Source organism: Propithecus coquereli, unplaced genomic scaffold, assembly GCF_000956105.1.
Source record: "Propithecus coquereli isolate 6110/MARCELLA unplaced genomic scaffold, Pcoq_1.0 Scaffold203, whole genome shotgun sequence".
NCBI lineage: Eukaryota > Metazoa > Chordata > Mammalia > Primates > Indriidae > Propithecus > Propithecus coquereli.
Genome location: NW_012145301.1, coordinates 3,462,801 through 3,474,662, shown reverse-complemented (window position 1 = coordinate 3,474,662; position 11,862 = coordinate 3,462,801). Strand labels below are relative to the sequence as shown.

The 11,862-nt window shown below is 39.2% G+C and overlaps 1 pseudogene; it reads left to right on the top strand.

Moving 5' to 3' along the window:
* Positions 1 to 11,437, top strand: part of LOC105810087 — a 99,000-nt pseudogene extending 87,563 nt beyond the window's left edge.
* Positions 11,438 to 11,862: the final 425 nt, after the last annotated feature.

The following is an 11,862-nucleotide window of genomic DNA, read 5'->3' as shown; positions in this document are numbered from 1 at the left end:
TCCATTTAATATAATTTTAAAATATTGGCTTAAAGTTTTCAAAGGATCTTGTTATGAGTTTTTAAATCTTAAAGTATCTCTCCTTTTCAAAATTCGTAATATTGTGTCTGTTCTTCTTTTTTTTTTTAGTCCACTTAGCATGTTGTCTTTTTTATTAATTTTCCTTCAAGAACCAGTTTTGATGCAATCCCTTGTAGTTTTTTCTTCTTTTTTAGTAATTTCTGCTCTTAAATTTTTAAGATTATATTTTTCTTCTGTTTTCTTAGGTTTATACTTTTGCTCTTTTTCTAGTGCCTTTAGCTGAAGATTTTTCTTCATTTTTAAAAACTCCTTATCATTTTTAATACATTTATTTAAGGCTATAAATTTATCCATAAAACCACCTTATCCGCCTTGTTTGGCTTTTGATATTTAGTGTATTTCCACTGTTTTAAATTTATATTGCAATTTATTTCTTGAGCAGAAATTAGTATTATTTGTGAGTATATTTTGAATCATAAGACTGTTCATATAACTTAAAAAAACTTATTTCTACTGTTAATTTTATTGTGGTCAGAAGTGATGATGTCTATAAATCTGTTTTTTGGTTTTTTTTTCCAAATTTCTGTGATAAGAAGCATACTGAATATTTAAGAGGATTGAGTTGCCAAAATACTCCCAATGCTGGCTGCAGCATCCTGTGACTGTCCAACTCTCAGGGCAATCCCCAGGTCCCCCAAACTCCACCAATAGGAAGACAGCTGTGCAATCTCTGCCACCCCTAGGAAGAATTTACTCTCCATTGTCCATGCCAAATTTGTCATGGAGTAAAATGGACAAGAAGATCCTCCAAAAGAAGGAATCAGGGCTTCCAGAGCAGCTAAGAGGAACTTACTTGATTTTCAAGATATGTGGTCCTTGCTATTCCTAGTGAGCAGTATGTGATATGTGCTATCAACAGGTGGTTACTGAGTGTTTCCAGTTCTCCCCTCTGCCAAACACAAGGTTTTATTAGAGTTAACATGTTCCTTCTCCACTTTCATGTTTCAGGTTATGCCGTGGACAGATAGCTTAAGTTTTACTATAGGAGACGAACTTGTAAGGAGCGACATTTGGACTTGACAAAGAGGACTGCTGATCACCTAGTGATCATGGCCTTAGAGCTGGATGGAATTTTCGGTCTCTTATTTGGGCAGGGAGGTTCTGTGTAAAGTGTATGTATGGAAAGAAGGTGAGCATGAATGCTGAGTAGCCAGAGGGTGGCATCTGGCAGATGTTGTTGGTGGCCTACTCAAAGACATTCACACCCCCTTTCTTGCTTGCTAACAGGATTTTCATTTTATTCATTTGACAGGCAGAGATCCCCTTATCTCAGGGAAGCAAGGCCCAGTCCTTGGACCAGGCAAGAATATATGACTCAATGTGGTCAATGAGATGGAAGGAGAAGCCTGCTGGGAGGATTCTGGGGAAACAGTTTCCTACCAGAAATGTGAGAAACATGTGACAAGAAGGTTTTGCTCTCCACCAATCTCATTTCTTTCAAACACCACCGTATCATGAGGAGATACCTGGAGCTACAGCAGCTATCATGTGACCACGGGAAGAAGGCCCACAGATGCGAAGAGATGCTGAAGCATCTGACATCATTTTTTACCTAACTAACCTGGAACCATCTACTTTCAGACTATTTTTATATGGAAAAAAAATCTATCTAATAGCACTGTTTTGAGGTATTATATTATTAATAGCTGAAAATATTCTGACACACCAGTGGTGAGGGAGACTGAATTTAGTACACTGCATATACAGGGAAGCTGGTTCCTACTATTTCTGGACCTTGGGGAATCATAGACTCTTCCTGTGACAGTTGTAAAAAGCAGTGATGCTCAAACTTTCAAGTAGCTTGTGTCTGGGAGTTATGATCTTCCTTGTAGAACATCACAAATTATTAAAACATTTAACTTTAGAATAATAAAATCTAGAATTTTGTGCTAAATTAGATATAAATATACTATATTTTTTGTATGGACATGTATGGACATGAAAATGTCAGAAAATTGAAAGGAAAGCAAATGGGAAATACCTTTGAAAACATTCTCTCCATTAAATTGAGTCCTCCCTTCTTTCTGCAAATTGGGGAACACTACTCTGATGATTAATTTTGTGTGTCCACTTGGCTAGGCTATGATGCCCAGTTGTGTGGCCAAATACCAGTATGGATGTTGCTGTACACATATTTTTATATGTGATTAATTTTCGCAGTAAGGTGACTTTAAAGCAGATTACCCTTCATAATATGGGTAGGCATCTTTCAATCAGTTGAAAGCCTTAAGGTCAAAGATTGCAAACAAAAACTGTTTGCCAAAAAGGAAGGAATTTTCCTCAAGACTGTAACATAGACCCTGATTAGTTTCCAGCTTACTGCCCTGCAGAATTTGGACTCAAGGCTGCAGCATCAACTCCTCCCTGAGTCTCCAGCCTGCTGGCCTGCCCTACGGATTTTGAACTTGCCAGCCCCCACAATCGGGTAAGCCAGTTTCTTAAAATCAATCAATCAATCTCTCTCTGAGTTTCTTTGGAAAACTTTGACTCATGCAACCTCCTATTCCATAATTTTATTTGCATAACAGCTAAATCCAACTCAATGGAAGCTACAGATTACAGATTTTTAGTGCCTAAGGAAATATGTAACTATGTGAAAGGAAAAGCAGTAAACAGTACTCAAGCGGTTTAAGATATAATTGTCCACACTTCCCCTCTGACACAGGGTTACTTCAGGTAATTATTATACCAAAATCATTATGTCAAATGCATATTGCATGTTGACAAAATTTTCAGCTGACTTTAATAGGGGAAATAGAAATTCTAGTAAAGCTAAATGAAAATATCTGGAATATTATTTTAAAAATTATTAAAAATACTCAGAGGATTGAAGAACATTAAAAAAAAATGATTAGACAATTACAAAAATAGAAGACCTGCCGAAGGGAGAAATGTGGTAATGTGTGTGTGTGTATATGCTGCAGAGCAGGGAGGGCTGCTCCGTTATAAAGAAAAAAGAAAACAATGAAAGTGGTGAAGCACGCTGAAAGCCACAGCATTAGAGTTGGGATCCTTCTAACAGTCAGATCTAGAATCGAGAAAAAAGGGAGTGAGCCTTCAAGGAGTAAAGAAATGGCTGAGATGAAAGAGAAGGAACATAAGAAAGCAAATCTGAACAGAGATAGGGAGGTGAGGGCACAGAGATGAGAAGAGAGGGCCTCCAAGTGGATCACAATTTGGGGGCAATGAGGTGAGAGGATTTAAGACGTTAGATGCTACAGACATAACGTTTTCTTTGAGAAGGGAGATCAAAATTCAAAGAGCTGAGAGACAGTGAGGAGTCTTCTCTGTTTTTGCTTGACTCCCCTGGGAGTGCCAGCCTTCTGTTGCAGCTCCAAGGGTATTTTCATGTGTTTACACTCAGTGCGCCATCTGTTATTTCCCTGCCTGGCTCATTATAAAATCCCACTCCACGCTAGAGCAACTGAAATGTCTATACCTTTTATTTGCTCTCTCTGGCAATGAACATTGTGAACGTCTAGGAAGTTAGCAGCGCAGACACCTATTCTCCCTGATCCAACGTTTGTGACGCCTGGGTCACGCCGCGTGACTGTGCGCCACATCTCCAGCTGCTGCTCACTGGCACGTTGCAGCTGGCTCCTGCCTGGCCCGGTTGAGGAGGGGCAGTTCTGGAGTGATTATAAACAAATCCTTCAGGGGAAACTAGAGGAATGTGAGAAGGGAAAAATAAATGTGTGCATATCACAACCATCCCAATTATATCACAAGCGCCGGAATATGTATTGAAGATCCTGCCCCACTGTGTTATGTAACCGTGTGGAAGTTAAACCTGAACCCCACTGTAACCACTTAGAGTCTCTGAACCCATTTTCCAAGTCAGTTTAAAGGTAAATGTTTAAATTCAAATGATAAACCCACGTTAGAAGGGAGAGAGGGAAAGAGGGAGGGAAGGGATTAATATATTAATGTTGACAAACCTTGCAATTAGAATGTACGTGAAGCTTCTTTACATGTCTTCTCTAGATTAAGAGTTTTATTTTGAGTAGGGCAGGAAAAAAGAAAGTGCATAAATCATAGTAAACTAAGAGTTTCTAATCTAAAGGCATTTGTCTTAATTCAAAAGACCCGCAGCAGAACGGTAAATTTAAAGAACCTGCAGCAAAGTCAAAATGTGTGGTCAGGAGTACAAGGGCCCTAGAGCCTTCCGTCTGCGTGCACCTCCCTGATCAAAGGCTCCCATCACAGTTTCTGTCAAATGGCAGCATGGCGCTCTCTGATAAGGACGGAGGCCGCACGACGCGCCAAACCTTTTAGACAAAAATACTTAGTCCCGGTCCTGAGGAAATGCTGTTTAAGATTTAGCTCAATTGCTCAACTCCTATCATCTCACTTTGCTCCTGGGAAGACAACTAAGAAGGAGTGCAGATATCAGGATGAAGAATAGAGTATATAAATTCCCAAATGTAAATAATGTATAATATATAAATTTGTATATACATGTAAATACGTAAATGTAAATCTCAAACGTAAATGTAAGTGTCAAACGTAAATGTAAAAATCTCAAGGGCTACGTTTGTGATTTCTGACCTGTGTCTGTCGCATGAGACACATAGTTCTCAGAGAACCACTACTAGAGTGTAAACATTTAATCCTTGAAATATTAGACAGATTCTGGAGCGTAGAACAAAGAGATGACATTGTTACAAAATTTACACAGATTATTATACTCTACAAGAAACTGTCTTCAGTTCATTTAAATTTATGGTTTTGATTTGGGGTTATTTTTTCTTAAATAGTGGAAAGAAATGTTAGTAACTGCAGAAGTCCATATCCCTTTAGAGTTGCGGTTGTCATTTGATTAGTTTTGTCCATTGTACGTGTGTTGACTCCTAACTTTTTACCACTTTAGTATTTTCTTTTTTGTGCATTCTATAGTATTTTTTGGATGATGGAGACTTTCTAAAACCCTATGAAAGGCGCACGTTTCCTTGACTTGAACAGAAAATTAATTCTCATTATTTTTCCTGCTGCTTAAATGTCTTAGTTTCAGGTCAACAGAGAGCAATAAAAAATAACCAGCAAACTAAGCAAAAAAAAAAAAAAAAAATACACACATACACACACGTGTATCAATGTCTGATGAATTAGATTTATTTTCAACAAACAGATGGCATCGTGAATCCTGATACTTGCTAGGTTGCCTTCCGTGTGCTATTCTAAAGCGTGGAAAATGAAAGGGAGCACTCCAAGATCATGTCTGCAGTTTCCAGCAGCATCAGCAGGAGTGTGAAATAACTCTTCCTCTCAGTCTGCTGAACTTGTACTTGGTTAGCCTATTATGCTATATAAAGAAAACAACGAAAAAAGCATGCTTCGAGTGTGGTGTCTGCCACATTTTTCCAGACTGAGAAAGGGCACTAGACGATTTGCTCAAGGATATAATTTTGCCCTTTGTCTTAATTAGCAGTTGGAAGACTGCACGGCATGAGACTGGGGTGACAAAAAATAAATGCATGTTCACCTGCAGCACATGTTCTAAATGAAGTTATTTTCTCTTCCTTTGAACCTGCTGTACTCATGTTAGAAAAAGAATTTTTGATTTCAGAATATGAGAGAGAATGTATGAATCAGAAAGGTAGCGCCTTATGTAAGTATGGAGATCTGTCTATGAACCACCCTTTGTACTCTCTCCATTCTCTTTTCATCTACAGCCACCGTTTAACTTTGTAATTACTCAGAGTTTATTTACAAAATGAGCAAGTACTGCCTCTGACCTTTGAAAACCATAAGGCACTGCAGAAATCTAGATGTCACTGTTATTTTGGTTTTAATTATTACTGGCTTCAAGATTTGTATGTAGAATCAGACTAGAGTCTGTGATATCCAAAAGGTTAGTGGGGCCATGATATCAAGCCATTAGCTGGAATTGCAAAAAGCCCTGTTAGATATTCAAATAGCAAGTATCGAGCACCTCTTCTATGGCAGGAATGTATTGGCATTCACCTCTGAGGAGGGTTACCAGATTTAGCAAAAACAAACAAAAAGCAAAAGGAAGCAAACAAGCAAACAAAAAACAAGACAGGACACCAAATTAAATAGTTAAATTTGAATTTCAGATTAACAATGAATCTTTTTTCAGTATAAGAATGCCCCACATATTGTATAGATATACTCAAAAATGATTTGTTGTTTACCTGAAATTCATATTCAGTTGGGCATCCTTTCTTTGGCGATCCTTTTAAAAGATAAAAAGTCCTAGTCCCTGATCTTGAGAAACTTCCTGTAGTGAGGAAGTCACTGTGTAAATGCCGCTGGCCAGAGCTGCAGGCGGTGGAGCAGCTTCCTGAGCACAGAGGAAGGTGCAAGCCAACCGGCTGTGCCCATCATTGTTCTCTCACTAGAAAAATGCCCACAGGCTGCTCAAAAATATTTAGCTGTACACTGAGGTTCTTCAATTCTACCTGAGACTGATCCTCTCTCCTCCAAGTCTACTGTTACCAAGGTTCAGCATCTCAAAAAGGGCACAGAATTGGAAATGAATAAATAAATCAGTTCATCTAATCTGAGTAAGCCTTTGGGAATCCTCCTCCTCTGGGTGTATCTAACTGGGAAGATTCCGAAGTCAAATATTAGATTCTGATTGTAACTAACACGTAGCACAAAAGCAAAAACTCTTAACTGATCTGGAAGTTGTATTCAGTCGTATGTTTTACTTCATACTTTTCAGAAATGGATGGTACCATTGTAACCACATTGTCTATCTATATTCTCTACCCAAAGCACACACGTGCCCTAGCTGATTCTTTATCTAAATGCTGAATTTCTGTCTTGTACTCATAATTGCCAGACTGTTGCCCCTCAGACAGAGAGGTGGGAGTAGCATGGAACTGGAGTTGGAATTTCTGGACTCTAGTCTTAGCTCTGCCTGGTATGCTACCTGGCTTGGTTCCTCAGGCAGCTATAAAATCAGATTGTTGAAATAGATGACTTGCAACTCTTGAAATCATAGTTTTAAAACTAAGAAATATAGATTGAACCCTGTATTTATCCTCAGTGTAAAGCTGGAGTTCCAAACTCGAATGCCTGTGGGGATCACTAAACGAGTGACATGCCAGATGGACATTTGGACAGCATGTGCTCTCCAGGCTGGTAGCTGATCTTCTGCTCCAGACAATGCTTATGATGAAGGCATGAAGGCCACTCTGACTAGATATTTAAAAATCAGCAAAATATTTACAGAAGCTTAAAATGTGTATTTTTACATAAAATTTCCTGATTATTAGAAGACAGTAATTAGCACAATATTTTAAAAACTCTATGGAAAAAAATCCACCTGTGGTTGTGGTCTTTAAGCCTCTAGTTTGTCCCTGATGAAAGCATCATGTCAGTAAGTTTTTTTTTTTTTTTTGAGACAGAGTCTCACTCTGTTGCCTGGGCTAGAGTGAGTGCCGTGGCATTATTGTAGCTCACAGCAGCCTCAAACTCCTGGGCTCCAGTGATCCTATTGCCTCAGCCTCCCGAGTAGCTGTGACTACAGGCATGCGCTACCATGCCCGGCTAATTTTTTCTATGTATTTTTAGTTGTCCAGATAATTTCTTTCTATTTTTTTTTAGTAGAGAAGGGGTCTCGCTCTTGCTCAGGTTGGTCTCGAACTCTTGAGCTCAAACGATCCACTCACCTCGGCCTCCCAGAGTGCTAGGATTACAGGTGTGAGCCACCCCGCCCGGCCTGTCAGTAAGTTTTATTTCCAGGTTTCAAATCACTGAAGTTTTTGTCTTTATTTATATCTTCTTTTTTATATTCTAAATAATGTGCAGATTTTGAACAAAAATTCTAGAATTTGCATGTGTATATAAGTGTTGTTCTCTTCCAATTAGTTACCTTGTAGTAGTAATTATGATTAATGCCTATGGAGCATTTATACAATCTGAAAAGTGCTCTAAGTGTGTATGTATATTTTCATTTAATCTTAAACAAAATCCTGTTATATAAGTGTTATTATTATCCCATTATACAGTGTTTCAGTTAACCTTTGCTCTTTAAGAAACCACTCCAAAACTTAATGGCTTAAAATAACTATTATTTGTGATGACTCCATGTTGTCAATGTGGTTGCTGCTTCTGCTGGTGTCACCTGGGATCGTTCATGTGGTGGTGTCATTTGATGGCCCAACTGAGGCTGGAGGGTCCAGGATGGCATCACTCACATGTCTACTATTAGCTGCCAGCTGGGGCAACACATGTCTTCTCCACATGGCCTCTCCTCCTCCAATAGGCGAGATGGGGCATCTTCATAGCATGGGGGTCTGATGTCGAGAGGGTAAAACAGAAAAGCTGCAAAGCCTCTTCAGTGCCTAGGCCTGGAATGTCACATGCACTATGTTTTCATAAGGGCAGTTCTTAAGGGCAGCCCAGAGTCAATGTGAGAGGGGCCTATCTATGCAAGGGCATTTGTTCAGGGAGGTGTGTTTCATCCCAGGCCATTTGGTAACAATCTACCATATACAGACACTTAAACTGAGACATAGCTTGAATAACTTGCCTTAGATCATACTATTTTTAATTAGTAAACTCAGGTTTAAAATCCACATAGGCCTCTTGCTGTTACTTCAGGCTAAAGGTCGTTATTCTGGTAATGTTACTATTTATCCAGTGTCACTTCCTTGAAGGATACCATTTATTTAGGTATAGAAGTTCTTGCATCTTTGTTTTTAAAATCACCTTATAATTATTCTTGGAATGTTCATTTAAAAAGCTACTTATGAAGAATTTTAAACCACTGTGATATAACATTAATACCTAATGTTTTCCTTTGGTTTAAATGTCAAAAAAAAAAAAGGTAGAAAAATATGGATTCACATTTAGATCTTTATTTTTGCCTTTATAGATAGAAAAGGTGACTTAAATGTTGCAGAATCTATTGCATCCATTCATTCCATCTAGAACAAAGTGAGGAGGGGGGGAAGGATGTTTTCAATTCATAAGGAAAACCCATCTGTAACTGTAGATAATTCTGAGAAATGCATTATAACAATGTTCTTAGCTAGTCTTTAATGGGGTTAAGTGTGCATTTTGAGACTTGAATGCATTATTGGAAATGATTTCTCCAAGCAAACAAAGATTTCATATGCTAGAAAATTAAATTTTAGACTAGCATGTGTGATCAGACAGATGCAATATCATCTCTTAGCATGCTAGGAAAAGTATTGGGACACTTAATGCAAACCAAAAGGACTGTTAGTTGAAAGGTTGACTGAGTGCTCTGTTTTGAGATACAAATCAACTTACAAAATTTAGTTTAAAATACGTTATTAAGTGTTCCAAAGTTGACCTAATTTTCTTTATCAAGTGGTAAAAAAAACTAGTTCCATTTTGATTGGTCATAAATTCTGTATAAATTGCTTCCTTTCTCGAAATGGTATTGCATATTTTTTTGTGTGTGATTCTATTTAGATTTGTATACAAGGGAGCAAACCAAAGAAATGGTTACATTAGAATGGGTTTAACAGGAACCAGAGAAAGTAGAAAACTTCTGGAGCTATGTGGAATTTTCAAATTTTGTGAGATGTCAAAGTTTATAATTTGAGGCAAAGACACAAGACTGTACTTATTCACTTCTTGGAGATAAGAATTCTTCTGTTCCTACGATAAAATATAGGAAAACTCAGGGGCTATGTGTTCCCATTCCAGCATTATCACCTGACAGCTTTGAACTTGTCAAATAACTTTATCCTGGTTTCCATCTTATATAATGGGTATAATTACATGAGCTTGCCATAGGGACAGAACAGGATATTTTTGTTCTTCCATAGATTTAAAGTAGCCATGGGTGACTGGCGATGAAGATTACAGGCCTCCTCCTGGCGTCGCTGTGGCCTTAACTTTGTGTGGTCTGTACTGGACGGTGTGCGTGGAGGTCAGATGGGGCAGAGGCAGCGGTGCTGGTGCTCGTGAAACTGGGAAGGTGACTGGGTGGCTCTGTGAACAGAGTGGGGTGCCTGGGGCCACGTCCCCCTCTGCTGTCTTGTGAGTCTGCTCCTGTATGGAAAAGTCCACCAACTTCCAGTCTATGGCACAGCTCGTGACCGGGGCAGATGTGTATTCTTTTAATAGAGACAAAGTAAACTGAACTCATTTTTTTTTTTTTCTCAGAAGCCTTGATTCTGTCTCAGTATACTATTATAGAAAACTTGGTCCAATATGCAAATACCTAATTAAAGAGACACGCTCCCAGATTTTGAAGGAAACGGGTGTGGACACTTAAACACTTTAAGAGTACCCCAAAACAGTAGAAATCTTTAAACGAGGCATTCTTCATTTAATTAATAAATATTTATCAAAAATCTCGTATGTCTGAGTATTGAACGCGAAATTGGAGATCCAGTGCTGGACAAGATAAGCCATGGTCTCTGTGCTCATGGAGCTTGTATATGAGATGCTGCGAGCTTCAGAAGGAGAAATCTAATCCTCACCAACATCAGTTGAATAAAAACCATCGCCAGGATCCAGAGGAGCCGGGGAACAGTCTTCACATGACGTGATTCCCAACTACATAGTAATAAATGCAGCAGTCTACTTACACAGACTGCCTTATTTTATGTAACAGGGACATGCACTACAGTTTATTACAGCCTCCGTGCAAATAATTTTTACTAAAATATTCCAGAGGGCCGGGTTTAGGAATAAAATAGAAATGCATCTGTATTTGTTTGCATATATTTGCATCAACATTGTACATTTTTCATTGAAAAATTGGAATTTTTAAAAGTTACCTCAAAAATGCAAGTTTTGGCAGCAGTGTGTGCAGAGTAGCCCACCTGGGCAGGGAGTGGGCCAGGGCGTGAGGTCCCCTCCTGGCTGTGCCCTCCATGTAGGTTGGGGGCAGTTGGGTGCCTTAGAGGAAAAGAGCTTCGCGCTGTCCTTCTCTGCCTCGGATGCAGAATTTTTTGCTGTGCTTAGATATTTAGAGGACATCATCATGGGTGACGAGTTCTAGTTATTACAGAGAAATTTCATGGACAAGCACTACCAGGAATTTGAAGACACAGACAAGAATAAAGTCACCTACATACCTATTTTTAATGAAAACATTTCTTTAGTGGAGAAGTGTATTGAGGAACAGCTGCTGGAGTAGATTCCTGGATCTAACAGGGTGGCTCTCACAACAACGTTACGGCACCAGAAGGATGAAGTGGCTGGTGACATATTCGACATTCTGCTCACATTTATAGATTTTCTGGCTTTTAAAGAAATGTTTCTGGACTACAGAGCAGAAAAAGAAGGCCAGGGACTGGACTTAAGCAGTGGTTTAGTGGTGACTTCATTGTGCAAATCATCTTCTATGCCCAACTTCCTAGAACGACCTGCGGCGCTAGGTCCTAGCTCCAGCCAGTGAAGGCGATTATCCTGGCAAAATTAGTCTGCATCAGACCCCTCTGGAGCAAGTCCATGTCAAGCATTCCACCTGGGGGCTCCTTCCCCCAGCATACATGTTGGCGTGTCAACAGTGTGGAATAACCTATCATCGAGAACTCTGTTTATCCCCGCAGGCTTTGCATGAAGTTTTTTCTGCACTCGCAGCTCTTTTTCACCTGGGTCAGAGTTTCAGTCTTCGGCCTCAGTGGAATTTGTGAGTATTTTTCTAAGGTATTACTCAAGCCAGCTGCCCGCCTGGAGATTTCTGAATGATCACAGCTTGTCTTGGCTGTAGGAACCAACTGAAAGGGATGCCCTTTACCTAAAACTGCACTTGAAAATGAACTCTCTAGTCTTACCAATTGCAGCCATTGTATCACTATGCCTTCTGCTGGTCCTGGTGTC